At 39.4% G+C, this 16668-nt stretch overlaps 1 long non-coding RNA gene across 1 annotated transcript; it reads left to right on the top strand.

Annotated features, from left to right (window-relative positions):
• The first annotated feature begins 276 nt into the window (after positions 1–276).
• On the top strand, positions 277–3581 carry LOC147035389 (uncharacterized). Its single transcript, XR_015062280.1, has 2 exons — positions 277–1704; positions 3267–3581. It is a non-coding gene; the product is annotated as an uncharacterized LOC147035389 (long non-coding RNA).
• Positions 3582–16668: the final 13087 nt, after the last annotated feature.

Raw genomic sequence — 16668 nt, 5'->3', positions numbered from 1 at the left:
CCTTAGCTCCCTTTTGCCAATTGGTATTCCCATCTGATCACTTGCTTCAATTGGGACCATACTCAGTGCACAGCGTTGGTGCTGCCTCAGCGGTCTCCTGGGCTATTGGGCACAATTCTGGACAGGCCACCACTCTGACACAGGATACCAGCAAGCTGGCATTCATTTTGCTGACCTCAGAAGGATGACAGGCGGAGTCAACCCCACCTGGTATTAATTCAACAGCTAGCGGGATTTGAACTCAGAACCCTCAGATCCCAAGCCCACCACTCCAGCCATTAAGTCAACACCAGGCATATCTGATCACAGATCTCTTCATACTGGAATCTCAGGTTCAATTCTGTCCATTGTGTTGATTTGTCTATTCTCTCTTAATATCCTCGCAATGCATGTTGAAGTGGAGTCATTTCTTCTCAGGTGCTTACCTTAAATGTAATAAGTGCACAGGCATTATCCACAAGCCTTTGACACTGTATAAATATTTATTTTATATCTATATGTAATGTAATTGCAAGTGTGGATGTGTAAATAAAAATGAACAGAGACAAAGGTGTGGACATACAAAAAGACATATAAACAGTCAAACTGACACAGATGAAGATAGACAGAAAGACAGGAATTCTGTGATCACAGACATTTTCTCCCCAGTTCCAGCAAGCCCAGTGAGCCGGGTGTGGCTCAGTTTGACACACAGCCTGACCTGTCCCTGCCCTGAACTTTGAGTGAACCTGCCACCACTCCTGCCAAATCTTCCTGCTGACGACCCGGCCATAGCAATGGGAGAGGGGTTGGAGGACTTGCAGGCTGAGGTGGCCGATGGAATGATGAAGCCACGAGGCTATCGTCCACGTGGCTAGCTATCTGTGCACCCCACTGCTTCAATGCCTGTGCAAGGTCAGCGAGAAGCTTTCAGATATGGGAATCTGGATCTGTTTCACCCAGACTTTCCTCACAAGCACCGACCACTTTTTTGCCTTTTCCAGCAAAAATGTGGCTATAATTTTTTAGATTAGGAATTATGGTGACATTTTATTATTATTTTAACAAATAATATAGTTTGAATGAACCAAGGTTATAAATTCAGAAAAAAAATCTACAAAATAATTAAAATTAGTGTTGATGTTTGTTTAAGTTGAATACATTGAATTTACATGGTTCCTAATCACTCCAGACATCTATTGAATATGGCTGGCAATCAAAATATAACTTATTCATCCTTATTGATCTATATTTTTAGAATACTTATGTTAGCTTGCAAAAATTATAAATTCCCAATATCAAGCTTAAAACCCATACAGAAGTGTTTTCATTATAAATATATGAAATGGTGTGCATGACATCAACCTTTGTGGTAATTTTACAACTTTTTTATTTCATACGTTGCTTGTTCATAACAGAATTAACAGGGTGCCTTTAAATTTCATTTGCAGTAATACCTCGCTTAGCACTGCCTCATAGAATGCTGATTTGTTTTAGAGCTCTTTGTCCGGGAGGAAAATTTCTACCCCCCCAAAAAATGAGTAAAATCAATAACACGGCGCTCCAAGAGTTATCACACCCACTTGTACTACATGCATATGCTCTGAGCCAATCAGCGCTGTTTAATCAGCCTTCATTTTGAACCTCCTACCTCATCTCCCACCGCTGCCATGTTGGAGGAGTCGGAGCATAGTAGCAGTGATGGCAATTGTTATTTTTATTGATGTTTGTTCATATTTTATCTTTTTGTTAATAATTACTGATGTTATTTTAATAAAAGATTATTATTTTTATTGATGTTTGTTCATATTTTATCTTTTTGTTCATACTTACTGATGTTATGATATTAAATGATTGTATTTTTATTGATGTTTGTTCATATTTTATCTTTTTGTTCATACTTACTGATGTTATTATAAGAAATGATTGTATTTTTATTGATGTTTGTTCATATTTTATCTTTTTGTTCATACTTACTGATGTTATTATAAGAAATGATTTTATTTTTTATTGATGTTTGTTCATATTTTATGTTTTTGTTCATACTTACTGATGTTATTATAATAAATGATTGTATTTTTATTGATGTTTGTTCATATTTTATCTTTTTGTTCATACTTACTGATGTTATTATAATAAATGATTTTATTTTTTATTGATGTTTGTACATATTTTATGTTTTTGTTCATACTTACTGATGTTATTTTAATAAAAGATTATTGTTTTTATTGATGTTTGTACATATTTTATCTTTTTATTAATACTTCCTGATGTTATTATAATAAAAGATAATTATTTTTATTTATAAAATAATGTTTACGATCTGTTTAATTCTTAGCGCTGTTACCGATACTCCAAAGAAGCCCTTAGAAACCACTCATGTGTGAGAAATAACGTTGTCAGGAACATGTCTCCATATAAGCAATGATATAATTACCCCTTTTAGCGCATTTTCGATTTATGCGCTCATTTCTAGGAATGTATCCTCAGTGCTATACAAGGTATTACTGCATATCATTGCTTGGTGTTGAAATACAGGGTTCAAAATAATAAACAAAAAATAATAAATAAACACAAAGAAATAAACAACAGAGCATTTTTGATGTGGATTTCAAAATTTTGTTGTCATCAGAAGTTTGTTATTACCACACATTTTTTGTAACATGTTCATAATCACTCACTGCTTATTTTATTTATGCTGACATTTCATTGTAAAATTGTTAAAATGGTGTTGTTTTGAAAGAAAAATATTCTGCTTAGCCCACTGTTATTCAAATCAAACCAGTGGATTTATGAGAGTAATAATATGTATTATATATTTGTTTTACTTCAGGAAGCATCATTCTTGGTGAAAATGTTACTTGTAGATTTACATTGGATTTTAATAAACACACATGAAGGTGCACAAGCGTTTTCAAAAAGTTATATGCAGGTGATACTCACAATAGTCCAGCACAGGTCAAAAATGTAATGAGGTGTAAATATTGATATGTGCAAGCTTGGGGTGGGGGGGGGGGTCCAAAGCTAGACTGTGATAAGTGTAACATGGACTGAGTTCTGAGTCGGTTTGATTGCTAGGCATGTATCAGGGACCTGTCAGAGTAAGTCATTTTGCTACATGTGAGGCTGAGGAGGCAGCGTATGTAATTTATCGATGGTATAGTCAGGGTAAGATTGTATGTGTTGGCACCTTTTGTTAGCTGGACTTCCGGCCACAAAAAGGAACACGGGAAAGCGCGACATGCTTCAAAAGTACCGATCACGATCTGTCTGGCCGGTGTGTGCAGGCCCTGGTGGTGAGATGTGCTATATGGCGCTAAAGTGGCAATGGACTATTATTTTCATTGGGACTGCCTCGTGGGGGGGCATCTTCCTGGAGGAAGACATCTTCCACGAGCAGTGGACAACCAATGATGGACCCACGGCAGGCAAAGGCAGTCCCAGAGTATGGAGGGCTGTCTGGAGAAGCTTGGGGAAAGAGGCTCGGTGTGGAAAAGTAAGGGAGTCACGAGGGCTAGTTTTGGCATGCACTTACTGAGTAGAGTGGAACCTTGGGAAAAAGAAGATCTTGTTCTCTGGCTCTCCTCATTTTTTTATTGCTCCTCATCTCTGACTCTCCTCATCACTGACTCTCCTCTTCTTTGGTGCTCCTCATCACTGACTCTCCTCTTCTTTGGTGCTCCTCATCACTGACTCTCCTCATCACTGGCTCTCCTCGTTGCTGGCATTCCTCGTTCTTTGGCACTCTCTTCATCGCTGGCATTCGTTGTTTCACACCTGCATCCATAATGAGCTGCACCATCGCCCTGCACTCGATGCATCACCAAAGGGAAGTCCTCACCTGCATTATCTATTGTTTGAAAAGTGCAGTCTGTGGCACCTCGTTGGGATAGGAATTGTTCTTTATTCATCAATGTGTGTGTGGAAGTTGCATTTCTCCCTTTTCCCTGTTTGCTTCTTTTGCTTCGCTTGGACTGTTCCGAATTGCATGTCCCATCCACCTTTCTCCCTGTATTCATTATAAATAAACCATTATAAAAGTAAGAAACGTCTTTATTCCATCTGTGTAGCATGTGCCACCGCAACAAATTTGGTTTATTTGGGGGACCTTGGGGAATCGTAAATTGTACATTAATTAAATTGTATGCAATAGCTCGAAGCAGTTCATCCGTTTCTGGGACAAAAGATCCCAGCGCTGAGGCATATCGTGTTTGTGAGCTTCAGACGTAACAATATACAGTATATACTTCATACAGGGTGATCCATAATAATAATAAAAAAATGACCGTTTTTATAGCCATTTTTCCCTGCTGTGCAGGGGTTTGGCTTTTTCTTGAGGCAATGTTTTATGGCCGGATGCCGGGTGATCCATAATGAAGTCCTTATTATAAATACAGAAACACCACATTGTTAACGTAAACAAAACACCAAAATTTATGTTTTTTTTCTGAAAGGACATTTATTTCCATTTTAATTAATTTGTGAATATCAAATTTCAACATAAGCTCCTGTTCTCAGCACATTTTTTTTTCAATCGTTCAACAACAATTTCATTCAACAATGTTTTCTGATGAGATCGCTGTCGTATGTGTTCCTGATCTTTTTACGTCCTTGACTGAACCAGTTGTTATAAGCTTTTGGTGATGGTATATAATCGTTTTTGGATCCAAAATGGCCTGCCTTCCCATTTCTTACTGCCACCATCTTTGAACTGCAACAACAGATGAACAAACCTTATACTGTGCAACAATTTGTGCTCTTTGAGCAACAGTTAAAGTCTTAGCCATAATGGGTAAATCTAAAAACAAAGAAAAAAATATTAATGGCAATTCACAAGCTTTCAAAGGGATTTTTTAATGTTCTACCTTAAAATAACAACAGAGTATTTCTATATTTAAAGTAGGGACTTAATCATGGATACATATATACTACGCCTGGTGTGTATATATATATATGTATATATATATATATATATATATATATATATATATATATATATATATATAAATATATATATATATATATAAATATAAATATATATATATATATAAATATATATATATATATATATATATATATATATATATATATATATATATATATATATATATATATATATATATATATATATATATATATATATATATATATATATATATATATATATATATATATATATATATATATATATATATATATATATATATATATATATATATATATATATATATATATATATATATATATATATATATATATATATATATATATATATATATATATATATATATATATATATATATATATATATATATATATATATATATATATATATATATATATATATATATATATATATATATATATATATATATATATACCGGGCGTAGTGCTGTGCGCCTGTAATCCGGATACTCGGAGGCTTGGGTTTGAGGATCGCTTGAGGACGGGAGCTCTGCTCTGGGCCGCGCTATGAGAGGGTGTAGGGCAGCCTGGAATCATGGTGAAACCCAATCCTTATCCCTGTGTCGTTAGAGGCAACTAGGGTTGCATCAGGAAGGGCATCTGGCGTAAAACCTGTGCCAAATCAGTATGTGGATCATAACGGATGATCCGCTGTGGCGACCCCTAACGGGAGCAGCCGAAAGGAGAAGAAGAAGAAGAAGACATATATATATATATATATATATATATATATATATATATATATATATATGTATATACACACACACACAGTATATACTGTTTATGTATCGAATAAATTATATCTGTCTGTTCTACTTTTCTGCAAAGACCGCTGGGCCAACAGCCACCAAATTTGACACACAGACCAAGTCTGACCTGGGGATTGTTCTAAGCGTATTTTCATTCACTATCTCAGCCGTTACAGATCCCTAAGACTCTTAATACCTATAAAACCCTGAAGACCCCTTACACCCTTCAGACATATTAGACTGCTTGGACCCTTGACCATTTATAGCTTTAGTCCACTTGGACCTTTTTAGACTCTTTTTAAATGCTTGAGAGTCTCGCCATTTTCTACCCCTGAGAGGCTTAGCCGCTAACTACAATTGGAACGTACCCTTTAGACCAGCGTTTCTCAACCTTTGATGGCCCATGGCCCCCCTTCCGAGTCGCTTAACATTCTTGGTCCCCTGCCCTTCAATAAAAGATGCAGATTACGGTTTATGAAATTTATTTACTCAGTCTTAAAAGATAAATCAATGTAAACATTTTTCTAAGCAATACAATCAATGAGACACTTGCTGTTGAGCTTATCTGACGAGGCCTCTTATGTCCGGCTCCGTCTTGGACACAGCAAGACGAATATCGTTCCCAACGTCAAGAGGGTTTCTGGACTTCGTTTTAATGGTCACAAGGTCAGAAAATCCAGATTCGCAAAGATATGTTGTGGCGAATTGAATGAGCATTACGGATACCTTCTTGCTGAGTAGTGGATACGCATCCTGAACAGACAACCAGAAGGTGGAGTGGTCTTCTTTGTTGCTGAAGACCAGCTTCATTGCTTTTGAAACCTTCAACTCTGCCAGCTCCTCTGCTTCGTCTTCAGTAGGTTCAATTTTGGCGTTAAACGGGTCTTTGTGCCACGGAACATCTAACGGTGCGTCGTCGAAATACGATTTGAACACAGCGGAAAGATCGTCGAGATGTCTAGTGATGCAATCTTTGATGCCAACGGGAAGCTCAATCCTCTGCGTCTGCAGGTGCTCGTCCAAGAAAGGAAACGAGGCAGTGGACCCGGCCTTGATTCGTGCCTGCCAGACTTCCATTCTAGCAGACAGTCCGGCAGGCTTGTCTTGAACGTCACTGACCGTCACATCACGGCCTTGCAAGGACTGGTTCATTTCGTTGAGTCGGCCGAATATATCGGCCAGGTAGGCGAGCATCATGACAAACTCTTCGTTGTCGAAGTAGACATGGAGGTTGTTTTCGTTATCTCGCAGGAAGATTTCTACCTCAACCCGGAGTTCATACTGCCGAGAGAGGCATTTTCCCCTCGATAGCCAACGGACTTTGGTGTGGAACAGTAGTCCAACATGTTCCGCTCCCATTTCGTTGGCCAGGAGTTGGAAGAGCCGATGATTTTTGGCCTTCGCACGAATGAAGTTGATCACTTTGACCGCGATGTCCATGACTTCCAGCAAACGAGGCGGAAGAGTCTTTGACGCAAGAGCGTATCGGTGTAGCGAACAGTGGGAGGACGTCACATGGGGCCATTCGTTCTTCACAAGCGTGACGAACCATCCTCTAACGTGACGCCGACCATCACTGGGGCACCATCAGTACAAATGTGCTTGAAATTCTGCCAACCGAGTCCATTAGCTTCAAAAAAAAGTCCACAATAGTTTTGATATCTGCCGCTGTCATTGTGGTTGGTAGGGTATTGCAGAACAAGAACTCTTTCTTCATCTTTCCCTTTCTCTCGTAGCGAGCGAAGGCGATCAACTGGCTCTCCAGGGCGGTGTTGGTAGACTCGTCTAATTGAAGGCTAGCCTGGAGCGTGCTTTGTTTGATTTCGTAGCAAACTTGATGGCACACATTAGTGGCCATGTCGTCAATCCGTCGTCGGATCGTGTCATTAGAGAGCGAAACTTGCTGGATCTTCTTTTTCGCCTCTGGTCCGATCATCAATTCCACCATTTTCTCTGCACATGGCTTGATAAGGTCCTCAGCAATAGTGTGCGGCTTCTTGCACTTCGCAATTCGGTATGCCACTTCGTAGCTGGATTGAAGAGCAGGTTTTTCTTCTGGCCGGAATCCAAATTTGGGAATTGTCACTTCACGGTCATATCGTGATCGTTTCGCAGACAGAGCGTCGATATTATCTTCCTTCCTTCCGGGATGCATCTTGTCACAATGGTTTGAAAGTTTGGAAGGATGTAGTGACGCATTTGACATCACGACCGAGCGGTGCAGACATTGCGGGCAGTCCATGCCATCTCGACTGACATTCGGGAATCCAAACTTGACATAGCTGTCATTCCATTTTCGAACCTTCGACATCTGAGAAAATAATTGAAAAAAACAAAATTCTAACGTTTTTGTAAACATTGGTTTACTATGAATGTTCTGTGGGCTCCGCCTTCTCTTTTAAAATCGTGGTTAAACTCATCTACCCTTTTTACTTTGACACGATGACCGGAGACTCGTCACCTTAATTGTACATTACAAGCTTGTGCATTCTGAATCGCAGTTTTTCGGTGTCCGCTCATGGCCCCCCGGTCGAAGGCCGATGGCCCCCTTGGGGGACCACGGGCCCCCGGTTGAGAAACGCTGCTTTAGACCATCTATAACCTTTTAAATACACGCCACACAAACATTTGTATTCTTACAAAATACAGACTATACATTTTTCACCAAGTAATGCACAAACTTGACCCACTCGTGGGTACTGCTCTGCTTTCTATAATAATTAATTAGTAAGGAAGCCACCGGGAAAATTACCGAGATATATTTTTGTACATCTTTATTTTTAGAAGTTATTGTGTACATTTAGACTTCAATATACACCCTGTGAAAAATCCTTTGTGGGAAGTGAGAGGAGGGAAGGCAAGGGGTGGGTAGGATAATTGAGGGCAAGGGCACGGTGGAAGGGAGGAGGCAGGGGAAGGGTGGGATGAGGGAGGGCAAGAGGTGGGTGAGAGGGAGGGGAAGGGGTGGGGTTGGAGTCTGGAGGGAGTGGGTTGGAATGGTTATTATTGGTTATTCCCTCTGTTTCAGCTGATTGGTTATTCTCTCCATTCGCAGGTGAGAGATGTGGGTGTGTCTTTCTTTTTCATTATCTTGCCAAAACGAAGTTTTTGCAAGATATGTTAGTCAGCTTGTATGTTTTTTTTATTTTTTATTTTTTTTGTTTGTCTGTAATCACGTATCGATCACTCTGCAGAGCACAGTTATCACAGGAAATTTTTGTAACTTCGCATATCAGAGGCCTATAGAGGTCCCTTTCAGCGCATAAAATTTTCAAGGTCAAGGTCAAAGGTCAAGGTCACTTTGTCGCAAATCAGGGGAGTCGACGAAACCCTTATTTTTTGAGTAATTTTGATCGGATCGTCTTCAAACTTCATGGGAAAATAGTTCATAATTTGGCGCTCAGCTGATTAATTTTTGGTGGCGATCGGCCTTGACCTTCATGGTTAGCGCTGGAGGTCGAAAGTTTTTGACCCCAAGGTCAAATTTTGAAATCTTAGGTACCATATCGTGTAGTACCTCAAATTGAACACCTCGATGATTGCTTTCTTGATATGTCAAGCTTGAGACATTATGACGTCATTTGGTGACGTTATGAGGCAAACGCATATTTTTCATGGTTACTCTGTAGAACGATTCTCATCGGAATCTCTCGTAGGCAGATATTCCTCAAGGAGTAGCTCCTGGTGGATAGCAGCTCTGTTCACCTCAGTGTGACCTTAAAGAAGTCACACGTGGTCAGCTTTTGGCAAGATACGGGTCTTTTTTTATTTATATATTGACTGTATTCAACATTTGTACATGGTACATACTTGGGAGCCTCGTCGGTTTGCAGTTCTATCTGCGCTGTCGCTGATGATTCACCAATATGCAATGAAACCAGACCAGCAGCTTGAGGGTGTGTGTAGCATTGGGATTCTCATGTGTGTACTCTATCGGTCAAAAGTTTTAGAACACCCCCATTTTTCAGTTTTTACTGAAATTTAAGCAGTTCAAGTCCAGTGAATAACCTGAAATGGCACAAAGCTAACCGTAAACTCCCAAAGGTTAAAAAAAAATGTTTAGGTTACCAAAAACTGAAAAATAATGTAAATTTCAGAGTTGTTAAAAAAAATATATAGGCACTTTTCAGGGAACAAGTAATGGGTTAGCAACTGCAGCTGTTCTGCAGCAATGGAAGTAAATTAAACCTTGAAAGTTGATGCAAACAATTCCAAAAGGTGTCCCAACTTTTGTTGATTCGTTGCAAACACTGTATAAAAGTAGTGTTGCAACAGATTGTGTTGCTATGTCCTCTGAAGCATTATTTGGACAATATTGCACTGCAGGAAGTAGTATATTGCTATCATAATGGCGAGAAAAAGACAATTAACAAAGGAAGACAGACAGACCATTATAACCGTTAAAAGTGCAGGTCTTTCCTTCAAAGAAATTGCAAAGAAGTCATGGTGTCAGTGAGTACAATTTCCTACACCATCAAAAGAGACTTGGAAACTGGAGGAAACTCTGACAGGAAGAGCTCTGGCAGACCCAAAGCCACAACACAATCAGAAGACAAGTTTCTGAGAGTCAACAGCTTGCATGATAGGGGGCTCACAGGACAGCAGCTTCAAGCACAGCTTAACACTGGTCGAAGTAAGGAAGTCTCAGTTTCAACTGTGAAAAGAAGACTTCAAGATGCAGGTTTGACAGGTCGTGTGGCAGTAAGAAAGCCATTGCTAAGATGGCAAAATAAGAAAAAGAGGCTTGCCTGGGCCATGAAGCACCGCCAGTGGACTACTGAAAACTGGAAGAAGGTCTTATGGACCGATGAATCAAAATTTGAAATCTTCGGTTCATCACGCAGGGTTTTTGTACGCCGTCGAGTCGGCGAAAGGATGGTTCCTCAGTGTGTGACACCAACTGTCAAACATGGAGAAGGAAGTGTGATAATCTGGGGCTCTTCTTCTGGATTCAGATTCGGCGACTTTCACAGATTGACTGACACCCTGAACCAAAAGGGCTACTACAGCATTTTGCAGTGCCATGCAATACCCTCTGGTCTCCGCCTAGTTGGTCAGAGGTTCATCCTACAGCAAGATAACGACCCAAAACATACCTCCAGGCTATGTCAGAACTACCTTAGAATAAAATAACAAGATGGGAGGCTTCAAATCATGGAATGGCCAACACAGTCTCCAGACCTAAACCCCATCGAGCTGGTTTAGGATGAACTGGACAGAAGGGTGAAAGAAAAGCAACCTACAAGTCCAACACATTTGTGGGAACTTTGCAACAGTGTTGGGAAGAACTTTCCAAACAATATTTAATTTTCATTGTCGAAAGAATGCCACGAGTATGTTCGGCTTTTATCTCTGCAAAAGGTGGCTACTTTGATGAGTCAAAAATTTAGATGAAATTTTGTTCAACAAAACGATTCCATGATTTCTTTTTTTATCTGCAATTGTTTATTTCTTGTATGCTTTAATTTCAGAGTACTTTGAAACATTAAACTTTTTAAATTTCAGTAAAAACTGGAAAGATGGGGGTGTTCTAAAACCTTTGACCAGTGGAGTACTACTTTTAAATATCTTTACAGCTGTGGAGGAATTCTGGGAAGGGTTTGACACATAAAAATGGCTAACCTTGGTAACCTTTCTTGGTTGCTTTATGCAGCTTCTTCGGCTGGAATAGCATGGGAGGATTCGCCATATATATATATATACATTATACATACATGTGTGTATATATATATATATATATATATATATATATATATATATATATATATATATATATATATATATATATATATATATATATATATATACCAGAGAAGACCCATCCTTATGGATTGCATAATTATCCAGGATTGGCATTTTTTAGTATAACTTGTAATGCCTTTTCCCGCTAGGAGCTGCACCATGCCACACATATTTACATAGAAATAATTGGCATCATTCCCCAACAATGAACCCACAAGACTATTAAATATAAGTACCGCCTAAACTTTTCTGTGTACACCCCGAGTCCAATTAATTATCAGTTTTCAACTCATTCCATATAGCAGTTCAGGAATGCATATAAGTCAAAGAAATATACCAACAGACACTGCTCAAATATATTATATGTAGTCTGATGATTCTTCATGATTAAATAAACTTGTATGTTAAAAGATAAAAACTGTTGGTTTATTTTCAACAATTGTGACCATCTCATTTGTATAATTTTTTTTCAACGCCCACTACATGTTGGAATTGCTTGCAGAAATTACTTTGAAGTGTTTAGAAGTTTTGTAGTGATCAATATATCATAAAAACAATATTAATAACCTTAATTCAAAATATCTAAGTGCCACTTGAAACTACACGAATGATTTTCCATATAGGATCAGAGGGGATTTTCTCACTGATGATATACAATAGAACATTCGACCTCAATAAATGGTTTACAAAAATTCAAGTTTTGTTGATACAAACATGATTAGATTTCTACAGTTTAATAATTAGTTTTCCTATTCTAGGTAATACGTGAGTGGCTCAAATATCAGTTCAATTTTAATTTGTAATGAAGCTTGTACGGTATATAACCTTGGCAAGCAATCATGACCATACTGTGCAGCCGAGTGTTTCTAAATTTAAAACAGACTTGGTGTTATTGTTAACCATAATTTTCATAATATGATTCAATATTTCACCCTCTTTGGTATATCACTTTTCTGGTGTTTGATTTTCAGCATCTGCCTTAAAGCAGGAATTCCATGGTTACGGGGTGTTGGTTACCAACACTCTAAGACAAATTCCTTCAAAGATTATTTAATTTTATGCATTATCTTTCCTTTTATAACAAAGTCCAGGAAAATTGTGATTTTTATCCATCAGAATTCGGAATGTTGCATTTGGCTAAGATGTGATGTTAAATGCAATTTTGAAAATGGACGCTCCTTTTGCATCGCTTTAACAAACAAGTTACTCACCTTTTCGAGAATTTACAAACGGTACACTAACTGAAGTTATGTCGTAAGATTAATGAAAATGTAAAAAGCCAGCAGCTCTTTCCCTTTATATTATATTTATTTGTTTTTTTTTTTTTTTTTTTTTTAATTTTTTTCACCTTTTTATTATAGGAAGGGATGGAAAAAAAAGAATGCTTGGTTTGAGTACAAAAAATGAAAAGCTTGTACAGGTGTCCTCCCAGGTTTTGTCCTTTAGCAAATCTACAGTCTGGATAACCATGTTGTTTTCATTCATCGCCTTTCCACAAAATCACTGGATGTCAGTACATGAATGAATACAAACATACTTTTAAAGCTGATATAATGTTTTCAGTTATCATTCTCCTGTCATTACTAAATGAGAGAACATTTCTTTTCACTTTCAGTTTGCATGATTTTCTTCCAGAAAATAATTTGCTTGAGGTAGGCATGGTGTTGATGGGAAAGCCCCATGCCTTGGGCAAAACAAGTTAAAAAGCCAGCTCTCTTGGTGAATATGGCATGAGGAGAGTTCATGCAGCCCAGTTCTCCCTTGCAGGCGGCTCACCCTGCCATGAACCCAAGCACGTTGTTTTCAGCAAGTGTAAGCGCTGCCAAAGGCTGACAGATAAGAGGGGTTCAGCAATCGGACATGCGGGGAGGGAAAGAGCACAGGGGAACCGGGTCGGAGGCGAAAGGAAGGTGAAACCACAGGCACAGAGGGACGATTGGCCGTGTCACGGGGTCAGCAGGACAACCAAGCTCCACCAGGTCAGCAGAATGAACATTGCAGCCAGATGCATGTCCTGTGCTTGTCCTCAGTAGGTACAGCACCCCTAAGAAAGGTTTTGTTCAGTCGAGATTATTACAGTTGGATGGATGTTTACAACAGGTCAACCTAATCTTTAAAGGAAGACTTTAATACCTTGTAAATATACGATGTAAAAGTGTTTGCTTCAGTGGAAAAAATTGAAAATTAAATTATATTTGCTTACTGTTGCACTAATTATATCAAAATAATAATGTTGTGGAAATTAAGTTGGAGTTAATCGAGTGGGGGGGGGGGTGGAGGGAGTGGGGGATGGTAATTGTTCATGAGTTATCTCTTAATGAATGTTAGCATAAGTGTTTGTAATTGGACGTCAAGGCAGCCCCACTGCCATCCTCATCCTCATATCTGTCTCTTCTCCCCATTTTTCCTCTGTGTTTTACTCTCAAACCACTGTTATTGTCCTTTAACACCAAACAACTCTATTTCAATATGATGTGTCCATGTGAGCCATTGCTACCCCTCGCACATGCTCTGGAGCTTGGAGGAATGGTGCTTCCATTTGTACTACTTCAACATTTCGAGAGTGCAGGCATGACACTCACAAGGAGTGGGGGGGGGGGGGTAGAGGGGCCTGGCTATAAAAGATAGAGATGTTTTAGAAATGGTAGAGACCTTTGGAGATGCCAAGGTGGAAAGACCAAGGGAGATGCTACAGTGGAGAGAACCAGAGAGACGACCAGCATGCCTGACAAGACATGTCACAACAATGGAGAAGGCAATGTGAAAAGGTGAAAATGGCAAGGTGAAATGGAGTCTAAAGGGTGAGCCTGCTGTAAAACGCCATTGCATCTCTGCGCAGCCTGCGAGGAAGGGCTTTTAGAGGAGATCCAAGCAGGAGTAGAGGAAGTAAAGAAACAGGTGGAAAAACTATGCAATGACAAAGCTCCAGGGCTGGATAATATGCATCTGAGAGTATTGACGGAGGTGGCAGGGGAGATCAGCGTGGTGTTATGGGATACCTTTTACAAGTCGTTGGAGTCAGGGCAGGTTCAGGAGGATTGGAGAGGAGCAAATGTAACAAAATTATTTAAGAAAGGGTCCAGAGAAGAAAACTGGGAAACTATAGACCTGTTAGCTTCACATCAGTTGAGAGTAAGGTGTTCGAATCGAAGTCAGGTGTTAATCAAGGTACATTTGAATAAGTTGAAACTAATTAAAGGTAGTCATCAAGGATTTACTTCAGGGAGGTCTCTGGGGGCAGTTTATGACTGGGTATGTATCTGGTAGTAGTGGGGTTGAGGGAGTATTAAGATTGTGGCCTGATTGTGCAGGCTTGGTGGGCCTGATGGCCTCCTTCTGCATTGAAGCTCCCTGTATTTTATCCCTGTTAGTGGAATATTTCCATGGAGTGAGGACAGTGAAGAATGTTGAAATACTGAGAGCACATTCTCTTGTCGTCCAGACCTACTCACAGATATCAGAATCGCTACACACAAACATAATGTCTTTATCTCCCCCATTCCACTTTGATCATCCGTGAGTTTGTAAACCTGCTGCCCCTTGTCGTTAAGCTCTGCCACAATCCTAGATTTGTGCATCCAAAAAATAATAAGTAAAAAACATACTGAACCGCATCATTAGGGACTCACTTAGCTTGGCCTGCACACGCTCACAGGTCATACGGCAATAGCTGAACATCACCAGTTGCTTTTCCACAAGCATGTCATGCGCAAGCACACACACGGACACACACACAGACACACACACGGACACACACACACACACACACCTCATAAATCATAACTAAAGAACTTCAACATACATCTCACTTCTTCACATCAATGTCACTTATCACTTCTCAAGGTCACAAATAAATAATTTAATCATTCATATGCTGCACGTACCTGCAGGTTTCCATCATTACTGAGAGTGCAACTGTGCTGGTGATGCAGTGCCGTCCTGTAAGTGAAGGTAGCATTTTTTGTTGTTGTTGTTGTTGTTGTTGCAAGGTACCGGTGATAACTCGCCTCCTCTTTCCGAAAGACACCGTGAGATCTTTAACATTCACCAATAACCAGTGTTTGCATTCAGGTCCTCCAGCTTTCTAGCCTAGTGATGGATGGTGCATGAATGGACGGTTGTCATGTGTGCAAAACACCAGGGTGACAGTTTCTTTTTAGCCACATCAAGATCTGACACAGGCTAGACAGCTCAAAAATGAGGGAACGTACTTTCAATCTATCCTGCCAGCCTTGAGAACAAGAATCACCGATATTGTCATCTCCGTACCCCTGTTTCTGCGACTGGACCAGTCCCCCGAAACAAGTTTTTTGAAGATTTTTTTTTTAATGGGACACTCATTAATTCCCTTGTAAAAACTTCACCAATCATCATGAATCATATTCTTACCTGATGCTTCATCTGATCTGCCTATCACTGTCCAGCTTCACAAAAAGTTAAGGTTTCTGTGCCACCTTTTCATATTTAGTTCCATATCTATTGGAAAGGAAGAGTTATGACTTTGAAAGACATAATATTACGGAAGGGTTGAGTTAATAAGGGTGTACAAGAGTAAATACAGCACAGATGAATGAAGGAGTGGATTTATTGAAACACAATTGAATAGCCTAACAGAACCAGGAAAGGTGCGCCAAAGTCTGTACGACAGAGAGAATGGAGATTGGGAGAAAGTCTCGACAAGTGAAAGAAAACCGAGAGGGGATTGTCAGGTAAACAATTGTTCGACCTAAAGTGACTGGAACAGAACAAAAGAATTTTGATGTGAAGTGGGATGAGACCTGGATAAGTGGGGAAGGGTAGGGGTAAGGTTGATGTGCCTCCTACAAGTGAGAGGTCTGCCAACCTGCATACCAAGGTGGGTCAGTGTCTAACCCTCTCCACCTGTGCTATATATCAGCAGATGGCAGTGAATATCACCCAGAAGATGTATTCTCATTACAGTACACATTTTGTTTCGCGAATGTTTACAACAACGGTGGCGTTAAAGAACTGAGTTGCACTTAAATGCTCAACTGGAATAAAAGAATATGGTTGATAACTGATGGGGACTGCAAGACTTGCTGAAAGCCAGCTTAAATTAATGAATCTCTGCAAACTGTGATGAGATTGTGAGATGAAGTACCTAAAAGAGCGGTGTGCCAAACGGTTAAACATTCGGGCTTTGGAGAGAGAAAGAGACCTTAGTCATCCATTCTAGAGGATAGCATGTTACTCGCTTCCCCAAATAGTTTTT

The sequence above is a fragment of the Eptatretus burgeri genome, chromosome 1 (genome assembly GCF_056783735.1).
Source record: "Eptatretus burgeri isolate ZD-2024b chromosome 1, Ebu_testis_v1, whole genome shotgun sequence".
Lineage (NCBI taxonomy): Eukaryota > Metazoa > Chordata > Myxini > Myxiniformes > Myxinidae > Eptatretus > Eptatretus burgeri.
Note: the sequence above shows the minus strand (reverse complement) of the source record. Positions and strands in the feature narration are given on the sequence as shown.